General features: G+C 37.1%; 1 protein-coding gene across 6 annotated transcripts in view; it reads right to left on the bottom strand.

Moving 5' to 3' along the window:
• Positions 1-21,969, bottom strand: part of FILIP1 (filamin A interacting protein 1) — a 239,292-nt gene that overhangs the window by 196,094 nt on the left and 21,229 nt on the right. For 2 of the 6 annotated variants that reach the window (XM_032275488.1, XM_032275486.1), the window contains exon 1: positions 1,547-1,965. The exons of the other annotated variants lie outside the window; for them this stretch is intronic. The gene's annotated coding sequence lies outside the window, so the exon portion shown is untranslated. Of the gene's footprint in view, positions 1-1,546; positions 1,966-21,969 lie in introns of those variants that run through there. 6 annotated transcript variants of the gene reach the window in all.

The following is a 21,969-nucleotide window of genomic DNA, read 5'->3' as shown; positions in this document are numbered from 1 at the left end:
AACGCCACACTGTCCCACTGACTCCAAAAGAAAGTACATGCCTAAAACTAATGGTAGATTTTGGCCTTACACATACATTTTTAAGCCAACAATGTGACCCTTCCTAGGATAAAAACAAGAAAAATGTAAAGCATTTAGTTCTAACTTTTCAAGACTCCTTCAGACAAAGCTATTTCATCTCCACTAAAGCACCAGGAGTTTCATTCTCTAACAGTAAAGTTATCAGCATGCATTTGCACTATTATTTGTGCATATTCATTACATGTGATTAGCTTATTTATTGTGTAATCAAGTAATCAGAATTATAAAACATAATATGTACTGAAATCGGTACCCTATTTCATTTTCCTGAGCATATGCTATATAAGCTTTAATTAGCTTTTCTTAAAAGAGGATCATTTTCTGAAAAGGCTGATATATTCTCATTTGTCAACAAATAATATGTTCAAAACTCGTATTGGATAAATTCTTTCTTTACATTGAGAAGAGACTTAAAAATTCTTCTTAAAATTTGCTGCTATATCTTCTTTGATATTATCCTTAGATTAGAAATTTTATTCAAATCATCATGTTCATTTAGAGGAAAAATATTTTTATGCACATCTAGCCCAAATACAAACCACCAGATGTCAATACTAACTATATCACCAATGTACAGCCATAACTTGTCATATTCAACATGAAATTGGTCACTCTAAGCAATTCTGATTAAATTGCATGGCAACTCATGGAAGGGGAGACAAGGTGCCATCAGATGAAAGGAGGACTTCCTTCACACTATAGTAACCACATTCATATAAACATATACTCAACTTAAGAAAAATGTTTTCTAATTAATTAAGTTTAAGTTTTAAAAAACAGAATCTGTTATATCTAAATACAAGCATTACTTAATTTTTTTAAATACACAAATATCATTCTCTTGAGTAGTTACAGTCAACAACTGCAAAAGTAGTGATTTAATACCAGGCATATTTTATGCCCAGTCAGAAGCATTTGGGGTGACTCTAGTGTAACAAGGTCAGAACCAGCACAAGGTGTACCAGTGTAATCAGAGAATTAGGCAAAAGGAGATACAGCAGCAGGTTTAAAAAGTACAGCAACACAAACACCATACGGGACTTTCCTCTCATTTACCACACAAGCTGCTTAGCTAGTTTCGGTAAATGAAAGTTATTTTACTTCCAGGGAAGATATCCTTTTCAATGCTAAGCCATCCCAATTGTGAAAGGAGATGGGAAATTGTCCTTTGTCGTATTTCTGTTACCTGTCGAAGAGCATTAACTTGGCAGAAATATTTTGATGGCCACTAAAACACCATAAAATTATCTGTGTTTAAAAGGAATTGGTATAATTTTGAGGAAGAGATTATGTTCCTGACATCTTAAAAACAATTCATAATAGTTATAATAATTTCTAAATGTGTTATAACATCGTAGAACAGGAAGAATCAAAGGAAACAGACAAAACAGCATCAGAGAGAACTCTCTTCTTGTGCAAACAGAAATTTCATAAGAGTATAAGTACTTAGTTATTTTGGTCTTACCTGACAGCAGCTCCTTTAACCAAAGGTATGTCCTCTATGGAGGTAGTTTATCCTTTGAAGAACCCAGTGGCTTGTCTCACAGCCCAAGAAAGACTCGAGTTCTGAAAAACTATCCAGCCCAAAAGAATACAGAGGAAAAAGCTTTTCCCACTTTCTTTCCTAGGACTAGCCAATAGCTGAAGTCATGCAGGAAACAGAGCAGAGAGGGGGGAAAGCAGCTTCTTCTCCCTGAAATCCGGATCAGCAGAAATTGGAAGTTGTATATCTCCCACCCAGACTTTTGTTTAAAAGTTTTTTTCAACTGTTGCTAGGTGTTGTTGGGTTCTGAGATTAGGTTTCTCCTCTTCTGCTCCCTTCACAACACTGTCAGAGCAATGACTATGTTGAGGAGCTGAGCTCGCGGGTGCTATATTTAACCAGTGTTCTCAGCAAGTCAAGCCTGTCAACAGCTGAGAAGTTTGGAGCCGGCTTTACTCAGTTCCTAGGCAGCTGGGTTATCAGTGGATACAGCGCTGCTCACCCTGTAAAAGATTGCGGGAGAACCGGCAGACCCTTTTAAGGACTTCTGCTCATTTCACAGAGGTAATTATTGTTTGAAGCTCTTAACTACAGACTGAGATTTGGGACTTAGGTTTTAAAATGTGAAGAGAAACAGAGCAGCAGTTTTCCTGGGCAGAGCAATTTACTAATGCAATATTCTTCTCAATTAGGCTCTCTCAGATAAATGTTCTGAAATAAAAAATGCTTTTTAAAAGTGTATCATTTCTTCTACATAATGGGAGGTTTTAAAAAAGTGTATCACAACTGTTGGTTGTGAAAATGAGTATGAGATCACTTCCAAACAGCTTTTGACATTTGTGTGTTTCATTTATAGCTAGATCACTTACCTAGGCATATCAGACTTTTGTTCAGCTATGTACCTGAATGTTATTAAAATAAAAATACCATAAAGGATGTCTATAACATTATGATTTTGAAAGGAGTAACATTAAGAAGGAAAATCTTAGCATTCTCACTCAGGTCATTCATTCAAAGCAACATACAGTAAACACTCCAGGAAAACCAGGACATGAGATACCTCTGGTTGTTGACAAGCTTGCCTCATCATTAACCCTCAAGACTCCACAACATGAAGAATCTCTCAAGATACTTTATGTGCTTCATGCTATATATTAAAATGGTATGGATCTGCCAAGATCAAAACTTTTAAAAAATTATTTGGCTAGCTTTTGGGACTGTTTCACTAATAACATATGTGAAATTAACAGTAAGGGGAACTGAGAGAGGTCCTTTTGGTCACAAGTAAAGTAGGAAGGGAAACACACACACCACACACAGACACACACACACACAGAGTGAGAGAGACAGAGAGAGAGAGAAAGAAAGAAAAAAAAAACAAAAAAAAAAAAAAAACATTGTTGGTTAACAAACTAGAATATGGCCATGACAAAAATCTCACCAATACCATTAAAAAGATTGACCCTCTTCCTGAGATCAATTTACCAGATTAAAGATACCCTCTTTTTGACATGCAAACTGAAGATGAAGCAAGGATGTAATATTTTAAGTGTTGCATACTTGCAGCAAGTAGCTTATGTGCTGCATAACCCTGTCTCTCTGAGAAAGTTTGCCACTCCACATAGGAGTGTGTGTATGCCCTGTATGCCCTTCTTTTTAAAGAAATGATCCTCACTTGCTCAAGCTATTCAAAAATATCTCAGTTCTTCTTACGCCAACTAGCACACTGATAGCATGCACCCTGCCCCCTTAATGTACTTACTCCCATACACATGTAAAATTGCATTTGTTCAGATTCAGTCTTTCTGAGTCTGAGCCAACCTTGACTTAAAAAAAAAAAAAAGACTTCTATTAAGATGAAAGTGCTCTCATGTGAAATTAACTGACTTTTTTTGAGCACTAATGGATCTTTTAGAAACTTAATCTATTCACAGTCCCCAAAAGTGCATTCTAACAAAGGTAGAAAGTATGTAAGTAAAGTATGAGATAATTCAGAATCATCAGAACTTTTAAAAATTACAAAGGGTCCAGGCACAGTGGCTAATACCAGCACTTTGGGAAGCTAAAGTAGAAGGATCACCAGAGGAGAGAAGTTCAAGGCCAGCTTGGACAACACAGAAAAACCTGGTCTCTACAAAAAAATTAGCTGAGCATGGTAGCACATGCCTGTAGTCCCAGCTACTTGGGGAGCTGAAGTGGGATGATGGCTTGGGGCCAGGAGGTCAATGGTGCTGTAAGCCATGATTGTGCGACTGCACTCCAGCCAGGGCAACATGACCCTGTCTCAAAAAAAAAAAAAAAAAGTGGAAGGTTGGGGTGGGATATGGATAAATTACTGTTTGAAAAATACATACACTTCCCTCACACACACCAAATGCAACAGTCCCAGGTTAAACCCCACTAAAAACATCTCTGGGAATGCATCACTTCACCCCTACTAAGAGTTCAATTTACAGATAACTCCAAACTAAAATGAAGCAAAGAGTGGTAGCCAAATGTTGAGATAACTGAGGGGGAAAGCCTGCTTTGCCTTTATGGCCAAAAAAGGATGATAGATTTATTTCTTCTACAACTATCCACATAACTAAAGTTTTCAGTTTTGTTTTGTTTTGATTTCTGAAAACCTATTCCCCCAACATTGTTTTTTTTAACATTTGGATTAGCTGTCTATTGTTGTTATTAGTTTATTTTTAAACAATGTGGTGACAAGCCACAGCATACAGACTGATTCATAGAATTAGATATTGTTGCTACCATCAAATTATGTTCCTTAATTATACTAAGCATATGTACATGACTGACTCAGTATTCTACAATAATCAGACTCTCTCTCTTTCTCTAACACACACACTCATACACATACACAGGCAATAAAGTAAATTTATTTTGAAGGCTTTTCCCCCGGGAATGATTATTCAGACTAAAGCATTTCCGACATAATCTGCAGAGGAAGTGGTGCTGTAAGAACTATTAGAAATTTGTGTTTTGTATACAGTCAACAGGAACTGCTGTTTCAACACATATTGTTAATATATTACCATTTAGCTGCATCCTTTCCCACAGCCCCAAGTGTGAACATACTGAGAACCTCTGATAAATTTACAAGTAAAGCTGAATATCTCAATTTCAAGGATGAGTCAAGATGAAACATTCTAATAAGAAGATAGATTAATGCTATCAGGGAGTGGGAGGGAAGGCAAATAAGTAAGAACATTGACCCATTATCTCTACACCCATCTCTAAAACCAAAATTTCCCAGCTTGTTCATTTAAATAAGCATAGTGATTTTTAAATGCAAAAATAAGTGATTAAGTTATTTAATAAGATAGTTAAGTTCTTTAATATACCAATGAAGAGAAAAATAGACATTTGCTCCAAAACAATGTTTACATTAATAATGTTTGGGGGTAATAGGTAGGTGGCATAAGGCAAGTTTCCAATCAGACATGCTCTGTTAACACATATTGCCTGACTCTGAGATGATGAATATAAGCTTACTGGTACCAGAGAATTTTTCAGTTTGTTTTTCTCTGGCTACCTAAGCACCATAGTAAGTGTTCAATAAATAAGAAAGACTGAATGAGTGAATAAACATATAAAAAATTAAAGAAAAGATAAAACTATAGAGCATACAGAAATTGCTTCCAGACTCTCTGGACAGAGTTGGGTCATCATTAGATACATATAAAAAGGTTGTAGAAAGAAATTATTTGACTGTGAATTAATTATTTTGAATTTATTAAATTGTTGTTGTTGTTGTTGTTTAAGACAGAGTTTCACTCACTCTGTCACCCAGGTTGGAGTGCAGTGGTGCAATTTTGGTTCACTGCAACCTCCGTCTCCCTGGTCCAGGTGATTCTCCTGCCTCAGCCTCCCAAGTAGCTGGGGCCACAGGCATGCGCTACCACCTCTCCTGGCTAATTTTTTTTTTTTTTTTTTTTTTTTCAGTAGAGGCAGGGTTTCACCATGTTGGTCAGGCTTGTCTGGAACTGCCGACCTCAAGTGATCTGCCCACCATGGTCTCCAAAAGTGAATTTGTTACAATTTCAAAGGAAAGTAATAGATCTCAGGATGATAATAAAAATATCTATGCCACATTTACTATTAGCTAGACAGAGTTCTAAGGGCTTAACATATATTAACCCACTTAATTCGCACAATAACTTCATGAGATGGGTATTATTATCTCCCACACTTTGCAGACAAGGAAACTGAAGCACAGAGATGTTAATAAGTTGGCCAAAAAGATTTAAAAATTCAAAAAAAGAAATACAAAAAGTAAAAAAAAAGTTGGCCAAGGTCACATGCTGGTTGGTAAATAGCAGGACCAGAATTTGAACTAGTAAATCTGGCTCCAAAAATGTGTGTTCTTAACTACTGAACTGCCTCTTACATACAATAGTCACAGTAGCCTGTTCTTATCAATCATTGAAGGTTAAGGCATACGAACTTCACTATTCCTGAATAGATAAACTTCTGACCAAAAAATGCATTTAAAATCCAACAACTTTGGAGGTAGATAGGAAAAAAAGATGGGATAATTCTATGATTAGCATAGTAAAATAAAAACTCATTGGAACTGAAATCCCATTGAATACCAGAAAAGAAAAAATTGGACTGAAAAGAAGATAATTGCTTTAAGAAAAAGTCTATTTTTAAGCAAAGGATATGAGCTGTTCAGTATTGTTTCTAAAACAAGCTATGCATGATGTTTTATGATGAATGAGTTTAATGCTTAATGAAATTCTAAAATTACATTCTAAAAATATATTTTTGGTCTATGATTTGGTAAGCAATTTAAAAATGTTTTGGAGCTATGTGTTCTCAAAGATGTAACCAAAAACAAGAAAAAATAAAAAACAATGTAGGGGAAATCACACATTAGTGAGTTATTTGGAATCAGCATGATATTGTATTATAGTTGATATAATCATCTTTTATGATTTAAAAATACTTGCATTTTCAATTAATCTATTCTTCTATTTAAATTTTATAATACTTTAAAAGAAACAGCACTAACACTTTGTTATAATAATATATACAGATATTCATAATAAAATAGTTGTCCTGAGAATTAATAAGTAGTCAAACCTACAAATATTCATAAAATATTAAATTATTTATTTTTCCAGTTGCTTCAGAAAAGAGAAAGACTAGGTTTTAAATAAATGAATAAGATAATATTTTGCTTTTGTCATAAATTAACCACTTATATGCATGTATTAGACATTAAAATTCCCACTTCTCTGCTTGTGTGCTTGGAAGTGGGTTGTTAGAACTTTATCCTTGTTTTTGAACACCCCATAAGCCAGCCACTAGAAGACAAGCCTACTGGAACATGTCTAATCCTGAAAGTTATTTCAGACCATATTCTACAGACACAGATCACAAGCATCCTACTTTTCAATAGGGTCAGATAACCTTCTCCTGAGACTATTTCCTGTTTCCTTTCTTGTGCCAAAGTCATGACCTACTGTTGCTCAATATTCAATTCTTAGTTGTAATGGATGACTTTTAACACTTTCTTAGAAAGGGTTGGGACATTTAATCTCTAAGAAACAAATACTGAATCAGAGAGCCAGTGACTGGCCATAGAACCACACACAATAATGCATTTTTCTCCAAAAAGCATATAGGTTTGTATATAAACACTATATACACATTTAGAAAGAGAGAGTTAACTCTGAAAAATGGGTTTTCTTAAAAACACAGAATTAAGATATCTGATTCTGGAGTAGGGTAAAGCTAGTTTAAGTCCAGACTCCCTTATTTATTGTCTGTGTGAGCTTAGCAAATCATTTAATCTCTCTTAAGCCACCTTTACCTCTTCTATAAGATTAATAAAAGAATTTAAGATGATTCACTTCTTCCCTTTTGCAGTCATTGCCGAAGAGGAAGCAGCCAAAATGAAGTCCAATCCCTTTGGGACTTCTGACTGAAATAGAACTGTAAGAAGCATTTTAATTCACTTCACCACATTTGCAGAAATATTATGTCTTCTCCTTTTTCCAAAGAGCTGGAACTGAAGTACAGTGTTAGTTCTATGCCTATGTGAAAGGATGATGAAGTTCGGATTGTGCAAGAACACTATGAAGGTCAGCAAATTGGCAAAGTAGTCCAGGTTCACAGGAAAGAATATGTCATCTACAGTGAATGGGTGCAGCAGGAAAAGACTAATAGCACAACTGTACTTGTGGGCATTTACTCCAGCAAGGTGGTTATCACTGGGTTAACACTAGACAAAGACCACAAAAAACATCCCTGAAGGGAAAGTCAAATCTTGTCAAGCAGGTGGAAAAGGGGAATATCCAAGGAGGAAACAATAGAGAAGATGCAGGAATAAGGTAATTTTATATAAAACTTTCATTTAAAACTGCCAAAATGGAAAAAAACAACTATTCACAATATCCAAACACTAGAAACACTCTAAATGCTTTCTACAACTGGACAGATAAATTGTGGTATAGTCATACAGTAGCACTGAGAATCAACTATCTACGACTACACAGCAGTATATATAAATCTCTCAAACAAAATGTTAAGTGAAAGAAACCAGACTCAAAAAGTACACTGTATGATTCCATACCTATCAAGTTCAAAAACTGATGAAGCTAACCTATGGTGTTGAAAGTCAAGACAGCAGTTGCCCTTGGGAGGTGGGAAGATGATTCCCAGTGGACATGAGGAAAGTGTCTATGGCATTGGTAATGTTCTGTTTCTTGCTAGTGCTACCAGCGTGTTCGATTGTGAAAATTAATCAAGCTGTATACTTAACGATTTGTGTATTTTTCTGCCTGTATGTTATAATTTAGTAAATTTTTATTCAATTAAATGTAATTTAAAATATATCATGTCTATGAGTCCCTACCTTCTGAAATATTTACAGATAATATGATGTTTGGAATTTGCTTCAAAACAATTCAGTATTGGATGGCTCACGCCTGTAGTCCCAGCACCTTGGGAGGCCAAGGCAGAGGGATCACATGAGGTAAGGAGTTCAAGACCAGCCTGGACAACATGGTAAAACCCTGTCTCTACTAAAAATACAAAAGTAAGCTGGGAGTGGCAGTGCATGCCTGTGGTTCCAGCTACTCAAAGGCTGAGGTGGGAGAATCACTTGAACCCAGGAGAGGCGAGATTACTCCTGTTTGGGCAACAGAGGAAGACTCCATCTCAAAAAGAATACAAAAAAAATCCAGTGTAGGGAGAAGAGAAGTGGGTGAGGGTATAATAAATCAGAATTAATCATCAATTGACTGCTGTTAAAGCTGGAAAACAGGTAATCATTACACTGTATACTCTTTCTATTTTCATGTAGGTTTTAAGTTTTCTGTAATTAAATGTCTTTAATGCCTACTGTCTGGCATATAAATAGATACTCACTAAATGTTAATTGTTTATATAATTAATATTATGACTGAGTCTTTACATAGAAGTCACATGGAATTCCACTGGTGTCATAAGATAATTAAGAAGATAATTGAGGGCCTGGGGCAGTGGTTCATGCCTACAATCCCAGCACTTTGGAAGGCTGAGGCAAGAGGATCACCTGAGGTCAGGAGTTTGAGACCAGCCTGGCCAACATGGAGAAACCCTGTCTCTACTGAAAATACAAAAATTAGCCAGGCATGGTGGCATGCACCTGTAATCCCAGCTACTCGAGAGCCTGAGACAAGAAAATTGCTCAAACCTGGGAGGTGAATGTTGCAGTGAGCCGAGATCGCTCCACTGCACTCCAGTGTGGGTGGCAAAGTGAGACTTCATCTCAAAAAATAAAAAAAAAGAAGAAGATAACTGAATTTATAATATTATATATAGTATTATCAACTGAGATAAAAAATTAAACATAAAAAAGTTCATTCTCAAAGAAGGTGATTATTATTTAAAAAAGAAAAACAACTTTAAGAAAAAAAAAGTAAAGAAACTGGAAATACCAAGTTGAAGCAATTAATTTAAAAACCACTGGAAAAGAGGCTTCATCCTTGCTTTTATTAACAAAACTAGCAGCATATTTTTCTTGCCTTATCTGATAATTAAAGGTAAAAAATATCAAGAAAGTAAGGCATCCAGAAAGCAAAAGCTGTAGGCCAACACAGTAAATAACAGGAAATGTCATCACAAAGGTTGAACACTCAGGATGAAAAATTCAGGGCGAGAAATGTTTAGAAACACTTCAATGTGGTCTCCATCTTACAGCTGAGTAGACCCTTGTATGCTTAACATTTGCATTCCTCACTTACTTCATCTAAAAATGAAGTAATAAATCACCTTTTGGGAGAGGTGGAACAAATAATCAGGGACTAAAGTGTTTTTGAAATGACAAAATATATGAAAACTTTGTGCCTCTAAGTTTTCCTTTCAGTCACCTACCTTGAGAACTATGAGCTAAGTCAACTACATGGAAATCATGGAGAAAGTTCTTTTAAAAGTCTTTTGTTAAGTAAGTATAATATAAACAAATGTGGAATTTGAGTTGTTAGGTAGAGTGAGACAATTAAAAAGTCAATGAAAACTACAAAACAGTAATTTTTTAAAAAAAACAAAACTGCTATAAGACAATTACAAGCTCCATTTTGAATCTTTTTTTTTTTTTCTCGAGATGGAGTTTCACTCTTGTTGCCCAGGCTGGAGTGCAGTGGCACAATCTTGGCTTACCTCAACCTCCACCTTCCGAGTTCAAGTGATTTTCCTGCCTCAGCCTCCAGAGTAGCTGAGATTACAGGTGTCTGCCACCACACGCAGCTAATTTTTTTGTATTTTTAGTAGAGATGCGGTTTCACTATGTTGGCCAGGCTTGTCTTGAACTCCTGACCTCAGGTGATCCACCTGCCTCCGCCTCCCAAAGTGCTGGGATTACAGGCATGAGCCACCATGCCCTGCCCCTTTTTGAATTTTTAGCCCTTAAAAATGCTTTATAGTCGTAGTCCCAGTTGAAGCCCAGGAGTTCGAGGCTGCAGTGTGCTATGATTGTGCCACTGTACTCCAGCCTGAGTAGCAGAGCAAGGCCTCATCTCTAATAAAATATTAATAATATTGCAGAAAATATTAAATATTAAATTTAGTTAATGAATTGGAAAAAAACTCACTGAAAGTTAAATGAAAACATCAGGTAATAAAACAGCATTAAATGTATTGTTGTATTATCCTACTTAAAGATAGATGTAGATAATATAGATATAAATATAGACATGAAAATAGGAATAGATATATAGAAATTTCTTCCCCACATTATGCATATGTATTTCTACAGAAATACATATGTACATACATATGTGTGTATCTGAAATATTTACACATGATTATAATAGTTATCTTTCTGTATATTCTCTATACTTTTCATATTGACATTTTGTTTTTATAATAGAAAAATAAGATAATTTAAATTTATTTCTTTTTGGGTGGTTGTCCAGCATGTTGCTGAGGTGGAGGCTTGAAGATTCATGCTTGGTATGACTTGCCCTTCCTATTACTACTCAGGATTTCAATCAATCCGCCTCAGGATAATGTAATTATTAAGCAAATGACACAGTTGAATTTTGTCTGGTGTGGGTCTGGCATTCAATTTTATTAACTGAATTCCTCAAAAGAAAAAGAAATATTCACTCATAGGAAAAAGAAAAAGGTCACCTCATGATTCTTCAAAATGAATTACAGTTGCTTTGCTTTCGATGCTGTATATGGGTTTCTCTGCTCTTTTATCCTTTTATGTCTTAACTTGCCATAACATTTTATCATTGCATTTGCCTCTGTAGCTTTCTCCTGTGACATTTTCCCTTTGAGCCATAGATTGTGTTGGGTCTGCCTGGAAGTTCTGCATGATGCAAAGCCCTTTAGGGCTTACCTGAGGAAAGGTTTTAGTCATCTTGCTGCTGTTGACCTTAAGCGACAGAGGACAGAGAAACACTTTCCGCACTTCCTTAGCAATAGCTAGAACATGACGTCACTATCTGAACATGTCTTATGGTAGAAAGAGCCCTGGGAAAAAGGAGACTTTGTTCTGACCCCAACTAGCAAGACAATTTTTAAAAATGATTTCATCCCTCTGAGCCTATATCCTCAATTGTCAAGTGGGAATAATGATGTTTAATCTACATACCCCACCACCACTCTATACCCTGCACCATGAGCACCACCACTATAATGATGGGGAGCCACTGCTCTAAGAGTGAGAATGTTCCATGAGAGAAAGGAGAAGGCAATGGTGCTGCTGGGTTCACCCCAGTCATTTTCCACTGTCTAAAATTATTTTCATTGCCTAAAAATATTTTTATTACCTAAAAAGTGTTTCTTATTATAAGCTTCAGTTCTAACATAAATATCTTTTTTAGAAAACATATTTGTGTGTGTGTGTGTGAGAGAGAGAGAGAAAGAGAGAGAGAGAGAGAGAAGACGGAGCCTCGCTCTGTACCTAAACTGGAATGCAGTGGCACAATCTCATCTCATTGCAACCTCCACCTCCTGGATTCAAGTAATCCTCCTGCCTCAGCCTCCCACTTAGCTGGAACCATAGGCATGTGCCACCATGCCCAGCTCATTTTTGTATTTTTAGTAGAGATGGGATTTTACCATGTTGGCCAGGGTGGTCTTGAACTCTTGGCCTCAGGTGATCTGTCTGCCTCAGCCTCCCAAAGTGCCGGGATTACAGGCCTGAGACACCATGCTGGGTCTATCTATTTTATTGCTTTTGTTTTTATACATAATTCTAAACTGTTGAAAATATTGTCAGATATGTAAAGTAAGAAAGAAGGAATGTTTCTTTTTAAAAGTTTCTGATTTAATTAGTTGTAACCTTGCTAAAAGAAAAGTTACTATTCCAAAGCCAAATTTTGCACATTTATGCAAATAAATAATAAATATTCTGAACTTCTGTGCTTGGAAATTCTGTCATCTGGAAAGCAGGCACATTTGAACGTAACTTGACCAACAGCATTTGTCAAAAAATGAATACATGTGCTATGGAAATAATAGACTCAAGCTATACACCAAGACCATAAACTTCTAGATGTTTTTAAACTATAAGTAAGTAGATGAGAATGAGACAGCAGGCTTTGAAAGGGGAGTTGACAATGTGTGGTGACAGGAGCGTAGCTCATCTTAGTGCCAGTTGAGACCTGCAAATAAGAAGGCTGGCCCAACATGAAACCAGTACCCTTGAAAAAAACATGAATCCTATGTTTGCCTTTGTGGAATTCAATCAAAATCTGCTATAGGATTTATGTAATAAATGAATGCGGTGCATTTACTCAGTGTGAGGCCCTCTAAAGCAATGGTTCTCAAGTGAGAGACATTTTGTCTGCCAGGGGACATTTGGCAATGTATGGAGATAGCTTTGGTTGTCATAACTGAGGGCTGGACTGACATCCAATGGTAGAGGCCAGGGACGCCTGGCCTAAATATCCTAAAATGCACAGGATAGATGCCTGAAAAAATGAATTATCCAGCCCAAAATGTTAATAGTACTAAGGTTAAGAAACCCTGCACTGAAAGATTAAAAAAGCAATAATACTAACCAGACAATAACTGCCCTCAGGAGCTTAGAGTCTGGCAATGAAGACGAGGCAACTACATAAACAAGATGGGCAAAGCAAGAAGAGCTATAAGAAAAATACAGAGGAAAAATTACTTACAGCTTAAGGATCAGTGAAAATTTTGAAAAATAACACTGTACCTGGAGGTATTGTTACCAGCGAAGGGTCGTCCAGGTTCTTGGTGTCTTGAACAGAGAATTGGACAAAATGCACAAACAAAGCAACAAAAGATGCCACGAAAGCACAGATTTATTAAAATGAAAGTATACGCCACAGAGTGGGAGTGGGACCAAGGAAGAGGCTCAAGAGGGCTGGTTACAGAATTTTCTGGGGTTTAAATACCCTCTAGAGGTTTCCCATTGGTTCCTTGGTCACACCCTATGTAAATGAAGTAGTCACCAGTGACCAGTCGGATTGGTTGTTGGAGGGGAACAATTAGAGGCTGAAGTGAAGTTACAAAGTTATACCCCTATGCAAATTAAAACTAGGCTCGTGAGTAGTCTGACTGGTTACCGGAGGGGACCAATCAGAAGTACTTTCCATTTTTCATCTCAATGCAGTGCAAAGGGAATAGCCTCTGATCCTTTTGTTACTTGGGGTGAAGAGATAGGGTTTTCCTTTTGATTCATTTCTAGGAAGTCAGCATGTATTGGCCTTAGGTTCCCTGCCTCCAGACCCTATTCTTCTGTCTCAGTATCACGAGTGAAGGCTGCGAAACAGCAAAGGCAGCAGGGTATTCAAACAGGAAGAGAGGAAGTCATATTACCTCTGTTTGCGGATGACATGATCCTATGCCTAGAAAACTCCATCATGTCAGCCCAAAAGCTTCTTAAGATGATAAGCAACTTCAGCAATGTCTCAGGATACAAAATTAATGTGCAAAAATTGGCTGGGTGTGGTGGCTCACACCTGTAATCCCAGCACTTTAAGAGGCTGAGGCGGGTGGATCACCTGAGGTCAGGAGTTCCAGACCAGCCTGATCAACATGGTGAAACCCGTCTCTGCAAGAATTATAAAAAAAAAAATTAGCTGGTGTGGTGGCACACACCTGTACTCCCAACTATTTGGGGGGTGCTGAGGCAGCAGAAGCGCTTGAACCTGGAAGGCAGAAGTTGTAGTGAGCTGAGATCATGCCACTGCACTTCAGCCTGGGTAACAGAGTAAGACTCTGTCTCAAAAAAATAAAAATTGACAAAAACAAGCAATGGGGAAAGGATTCCCTGTTCAATAAATGGTGTTGGGAAAGCTGGCTAGCCATGTGCAGAAAGCAGAAACTGGACCCCTTCCTGACACCTTACACTAAAATTAACTCCAGATGGATTAAAGACTTAAACATAAGACCTAACACCATAAAAACCCTAGAAGAAAATCTAGGCAAAACCATTCAGGACATAGGCAAGGACTTCAGGACCAAAACACCAAAAGCATTGACAACAAAAGCCAAAATAGACAAATGGGACCTAATCAAACTCCACAGCTTCTGCACGGCAAAAGAAACAGTCATTAGAGTGAATCGGCAACCAACAGAATGGGAAAAAATGTTTGCAGTTTACCCATCTGACAAAGGGCTGATATCCAGAATTTACAAAGAGCTAAAACAGATTTACAGGAAAAAAACTAACAAGCCCATTCAAAAGTGGGCAAAGGATATAAACAGACACTTTACAAAAGAAGACATACATGAGGCCAACAAACAAATTAAAAAATGCTCATCATCACTGGTCATCAGAGAAATGCAAATCAAAACAACATTGAGATAGCATCTCACGCCAGTTAGAATGGCAATCATTAAAAAATCTGGAGACAACAGATGCTGGAGAGGATGTGGAGAAATAGGAACACTTTTGCACTGTTGGTGGGAGTGTAAATTAGTTCAACCATTGTGGAAGACAGTGTGGCGATTCCTCAAGGACCTAGAAATAGAAATTCCATTTGACCCAGCAATCCCATTACTGGGTATATATCCAAAGGATTACAAATCGTTCTACTATAAGGACACGGACACACGAATATTCATTGCAGCACTGTTTACAATAGCAAAGACCTGGAACCAACCCAAATGCCCTTTGACGATAGACTGGATAGGGAAAATGTGGCACATATACACCATGGAATATTATGCAGCCATCAAAAACGATGAGTTTGGGTCCTTTGTAGGGACATGGATGAACCTGGAAACCATCATTCTCAGCAAACTGACACAAGAACAGAAGATCAAACACCGCATGTTCTCACTCATAGGCGGGTGTTGAACAATGAGAACACATGGACACAGGGAGGGGAGCACTACACACTGGGGTCAGTTGGGGGGAAATAGGGGAGGGACGGTGGGGGGTGGGGAGCTGGGGAGAGATAGCAAGGGGAGAAATGCCAGATGTAGGTGATGGGGAGGAAGGCAGCAAATCACACTGCCACGTGTGTACCTATGCAACAATTTTGCATGTTCTTCACATGTACCCCAAAACCTAAAATGCAATAAAATAAATAAATGGGAAAAAAATAAAAATTAAAAATAAACTTAAAAAAATTAATGTGCAAAAATCACTAGCATTCCTATATAACAACAATAGGCAAGCAGAGTGCCAAATCATGAATGAACTCCCACTCACATTTGCTACAAAAAGAATAAAATACCTAGAAATACAGCTAATGACAGAAGTGAAAGCCCTCTTCAAGGAGAACTACAAACCACTGCTCAAAGAAATTGAAGAAAACACGAACAAATGGAAAAACACTCCGTGCTCATGGATAGGAAGAATCAATATCATGAAAATGGCCATACTGTCCAAAGTAATTTATAGATTCAATGCTATTCTCATTAAACTACCATTGACATTCTTCACATAATTACAAAAAACTATTTTAAAATGTATGTGGAATCAATAAAGAGCCCAACTAGTCAAGACAATCCTAAGCAAAAAGAAGAAAGCTGGAGGCATCACACTACTCAACTTCAAACTATACCACAAAGCTACAGTAACCAAAACAGCATGGTACTGGCACAAGATCAGACACTTAGACAAATGAAACAGAATAGAGAACTCAGAAATAAGACTGCACACACACACAACCATCTGATCTTCAATAAACCTGACAAAAACAAGCAATGAGGAAAGGATTTCCTATTTAATAAATAGTGCAGGGAAAACTGGCTAGCCATATGCAGAAAACTGAAACTGGACTCCTTCCTTACACCATAAACAAAAATTGACTCAAGATTTACATACTTAAATGTAAAATCCAAAATCATAAAAACATTAGAAGAAAATATAGGCAATGCCATTCAGGACATAGGCATGGGCAAAGATTTTATGATGAAATCTCCAAAAGCAATTGCAACTAAAGCAATAGTTGACAAATGGAATCTAATTAAACTAAACAGCTTCTGCACAGCAAAATAAACTATCATCAGTGAACATACAACCTACAAAATGGAAGAAATTTTTTGCAATCTATTCGTCTGACAAAGGTCTAAAATCCAAAATTTACAAGGCACTTAAAACAAATTTACAAGAAAAATATTAAAAAGTGGGCAAAAGACATGAACAACATTCTCAAAAGAAAACATACATTGGCCAAAAAAACACATGGAAGAAAAGCTCAACATCACTGATCATTAGAGAAATGCAAATCAAAATCACAATTTGATACCATCTCATACCAGTCAGAATGGTGATTATTAAAAAGTCAAGGAACAATAGATGCTGGCGAGCCTGTGGAGAAATAGGAAGGCTTTTACACTGTAAGTGGGATGGTAAATTAGTTCAGCCATTGTGGAAGACAGGGTGGCAATTTCTCAAAGATATAGAACCAGAAATACCATGTGACCAGCAATCCCATTACTGGGTATATACCCAAAGGAATATAAATCATACTATTACAAAAATACATGCACACATATGTTCACTGCAGCACTATACACAATAGCAAAGACATGGAATCAACCTAACTGCCCATCAGCGATAGACTGAATAAAGAAAATATGGTACATATATAGCATGGAATACTATGCAGCCATAAAAAGTAATGAAATAATATCTTTTGCAGGGACATGGATGGAGTTGGAAGCCATTATCTTCAGCAAACTAATGCAGGAACAGGAAATCAAATACCTCATGTTCTCACTTATAAGTGGGAGCTGAATGATGAGAACACATGGATACATGGCAGGGGTCAACAACACACACTGGAGCTTGTCAGAAGGGAGGGATGTGGGGGAGGATCAGGAAGAATATCAAGAAGTATCAGGAAGAATAGCTAATGGATGTTGAGCTTAATACCTAGGTAATGGAATGATCTGTGCAGCAAACCACCATGGTACATGTTCACCTATGTAACAAACCTGTACATCCTGCACATGTAAGCCTGAAATTAAAAGTTGAAGGGAAAAAAAGAAGAACACTGTAAATATCCATCTTAACATTTTAAAAAAACTAAATGTAAAGATGCTAGTCATTTTTATAATTCCTTTTTAATATAAATAAAAATAAATTGACCACCAAATATTTATGAAAAGAGCTGCTCTATTCTTGTAACAGTATTAAATTGTCTGAGAAGACAAAGCTAAGTAAAGCAGAGTCACTACTCTCTGAAACTCAGAATGGTGACATCTGTAATTTGACACTGACATTAAGATTCATTCTGTTATGAGTGCCAGCTATGTGCTAGACACAGGACTTCAACAGGCAAGGTTCCTATTCTTATGGAGCACACTGTCTCTTGGGGCAGATAGATAAAACTCAAACCAACAAGTGCATAATTTCAATGTGTGACTTCTGTCTCCAAAAATGTTGGACCATGGTCTAATAATCCTGAAAATCTCCGCACCAAAAAACACCTAGAAATTCCAGCTATAAGTTTTTTTATTTGTTTGTTTGTTTTCTTGAGACGAAGTCTTGCTCTGTCGCCAGGCTGGAATGCAGTGGTACAATCTCAGCTCACTGCAACCTCCACCTCTGGGGTTCAACTGATTCTCCTGCCTCAGCCTCCCAAGACACTGGGACTACAGGTGTGTGCCAACACACCTGGCTAATTTTTATATTTTTAGTAGAGAGGGGGTTTCACCACATTAGCCAGAATAGTCTTGATCTCCTGACCTCATGATCCACCCTCCTCAGCCTCCCAAAGTGCTATGATTATAGGCGTTAGCCACCATGCCCAGCCAAAAATATTCTTTTAGAAACCTAGCTGACATGAAAGACATTACAGGAAACCCATAAGAGCCAAAACCAAAGAGGGGACTGAAAATCAGAGCCATGAGTACGAGGTTTCTTGGGTATGGGGTGTGTATAAGTCTCAGAAACCAGTAGATTTTAACATCCAGGGATAGGATACGAAGTCTCAGGCCCATAGAGATTAAGATCTGGAACTGAAACCCCTGGATAAAGTTAGGACACTTGCAATAAAAACAAAAAACAAAAATACCAAATTATAGGCACAGGAAAATAAGAAGAAAACATCCATCTTGGCCTGGCTCTGGATGAAGAAAAAAAATAGCCTATGCTGAGAATTCAGTACTAAAACCAGGTTTCAGTAGATTTGATGAGTCCTCAATCAAAGATGTCAAAATAAGAAACTCTAGACTGGCAATCCTCACAAAATACCCAACAGAAGAAAATGTTTATTTATCTTGTCAATACCTGCTGACCAGCTGTGCCTCTTCATGGCTTATGAAGCCATGGGCAGCATTGTCATGCTTCACCTTGCATTGCTTCCCATCCTTCCCTCCTCCTGCATTTCTCTTTTTTCTTACTTTTGCCATCCTGGAATTATACCTCCCAAATAAAGTTTAATGCATTATCCTTGTTTCAGCTTCTGTACTATAGGTTACCTGAGCTAAGTTAGGGATTCCCATAAGCAGAAAAGGCCTGTTTACAGCAATGCCATCTAAACTGAGACCTGCAGGATAAGAAGACCATGCAAACTATAGAGGGGAAGAGGAAGAGTAGTCCTGACAGAAGCAATAGGACATCGGAAGGCCTCGATGTGGAACAGAACACAGAACCTTCAAGAAACGTAGAGACAATGGCAGAGTATGACAGAGAGAAGTTTGGAAAGCTACATAAGCACCCCGACATGCAGAAGAGAGGTCTCAGGCCTGGATCTTATTTAAAACTATGTATGTTTTTTCTTAATTCCATTGCCAAAAGTTGCAAATTAAAAGATATCATACAAAAATGTCTGGATTTTGAAAAAATTTAAAATATCTGTCAGCAATGGTCCTGTATTCTTATGTGACAACATAAGAAAGAAAAACATAACTCCTTTAATTTGACTGAAATTGCTCTGATGTTCACAAACCTCCATCACATGGTTAGAGGAAAGGAATTAACTTTCCTCAATCTTGCTTAAAATTGAAGCAATCCATTGTTGTCACACAAGAATACAGGCCCTTGTTCTGACATGTCTAGGATAGAAAGAGAGATTTCTCAGCTTTTCACCACATCTATGTGTGCAGTACATGTGCACATACATACATATTTCTGCTTTCCAAGTTAGTGCCTGAGCATATGGTGGAGGGCTATGGTTTATGTGTGAACTGAGAACCATTAAACTTCCCCACTCTAACTTGATGTTCAGGCCCACTTTGTTGTTGCTCGCCCTGCTGACATTTATAACTAAACTTGTTTTGGAATTGTCCTTGATTTGTTTCCTAGCTTGTTAAAAACCTGGTAGTGTTACCAGGTTAATGGAGCCTTAGCTCAGTTCTCAGCAGTGCTGTAGAGCTCCCCACATCTGTGACATCTCCTACATCCAACCATCTGGCCCAACAATCCACCTCCTACCTCTGCTCAGGATGATCCCCACCTAATCAGGGCCACTAGCTAGGCTGACAATATAACTTGTCATTCAAATTGAGATCTTGTGAGAGTGATAAAAAGGACTATTATAATTATACTGAAACAATGGGGTAAACTAGAACAATCTCAAATTAGGACATAGGGCAGACCCACTTGCTCTCAACTTAGCTGCCTTGCAAGTTCCCCTTCCAGAAGTTTCAAGAATTGAGTTCTTGCTGCAAGGGATGGAGAAGAGGCCCAGGAAAATTAAACTTTGCAGGCTCCACCTAGTAACATTATATAGCCAAGTGCAGTTTGTTGTGGCTGAGTCTCAGGTTGGTCTAGATTAGCCCAAAAAACGATCTCTTTCTGATTCAAAATGGAAGTAGCCTCCTACACAACTATTTAACATACCTTGTCCTCTTCAGACCAATGCCCAGAAAGGGAAATGGCTCAGTCAGATGCCACAGGGGAAGGGATATCTTCTCTCACTATGGGAAAACTCTGTGACCTAAGTTCTCCAGACTTTCCCTTTGGCAGGCAAAATCAAAGCTAAAGGAAATTGGAAAAAAAAAAAAAAAAAAGCCTCTCAATTTCACTAGTCTTGCTTTTTGAACCCTACTGTCTTGTTAAAGTCCACTACCTGTTTTCTTATCCTGGACCTGCAATCCTCAAGGCTCAGCTTCAGAAGGAGAAGATTATAAAGGAAAAATTATTTAAGGGAAAAAGTAGAAATAAAATGCATTGGTTTAATAGTAGCAAATTAAAGTCACTGTAACATATAGAAGGCTATTCATTCTTACTCATGTTGTCTATAGTGAGAGAAGTATTTAATGTCATTTAAAATTAAACCTCTTAACCCAGACTTGATAAGGTAATTAAACATATGCCCTTTATGAGATATCCTGTCAGAATGATTAGATCTTCAGAGGTCAAGGTTCGGCTGTTTTTAGATCTAAGAACTTGTTCTAAATATTCTATGGTTCTGTGATTTTATCTTTGAAAGGCCAAAATGTATTATATATCAAGTTTCCACTTAGGGCTTTGCCTACTCAAGTGTCTCAAATCTAAACTGCAAGTCTTAATGTTTTAGAGTGGCATTAAATTGTTTTCCAATATTGAGCGGGGATTATTGAGAGGTCCCCAAAGCTTGTTATGTTTCACAAGGGCATTCTAATGGGTTAGTTTATTCCATTTAGTGCCGGGTATGGCAACAAAGGTGTTTCAATGTATATTGTTATTTCAGTTGATTTTGAATAATCATAACCCAAAAAAGTTCTGTTAACTAATGTGCAATTTCCAAACAGAAACAGAAACAGAAACACAAATGTTAAGTAATTAGAATTATAGAAGGACCAAAAAAGACATGACCAGATGGAGTTTGTCTGGAAAATTTTTACAGTGCTTTTATGATTAATAAACCTAAGGAAAATATCTGAAGCTTCTTTGAAATGTTAAGAATGAACTATTGGAGAACAACTGTGCTTCAAAGAGTAGCAAAATATGCAAGACAGTAGCTCATTGGAGAGGTCAGGGGGAGGAATCCTATACCTTCAATAAATTATTTAAAAAGGAGTCCAACATTGAAGTCTACAAGTTTGGAAGAATTTCTATTAATTCATCAAGTCAGGCTACTTCCTACAAATCCTAAATCTCTGAACATTCAAGACAATTTTTTTGGAGTTTGTGTTGTACAACTGAATATTCCAGGAAATGCAGCTTCCCATTGCATATCCAGTCTAGATGGGACTTAGCAAAAAGAAACTGTATGGAAATCCAGATAGTTCTCCAAAATACATCTAGGCACTTCATCTGAATGAAAAAGTGCTTAAGAAACCAAATAAAGAAGACATTCCGCTTTAAAAATTATATAATTAGCAATACACATTCATTGAGTACCAACAGTAAACTAAGCTTGTTCTTAGGAATAAAAAGAGTTATAAGTTTGGCCCACTCCTCAACAAATTTCATCTAGTTAATGCAATAGATATAAATATGTACAATTATTACTAATAGACATGTGTATTCTAACAATTAGAATATATACAGTTATAAATAAGGCAACATAAAATAGAGTTAGGAAAAAGAATCATAAATA

The sequence above is a fragment of the Sapajus apella genome, unplaced genomic scaffold (genome assembly GCF_009761245.1).
Source record: "Sapajus apella isolate SASKATOON/1434 unplaced genomic scaffold, GSC_monkey_1.0 scaffold6, whole genome shotgun sequence".
NCBI classification, from domain to species: domain Eukaryota; kingdom Metazoa; phylum Chordata; class Mammalia; order Primates; family Cebidae; genus Sapajus; species Sapajus apella.
The sequence above is the reverse complement of the archived record's forward strand: the minus strand, read 5'-3'. Positions and strand labels throughout refer to the sequence as shown.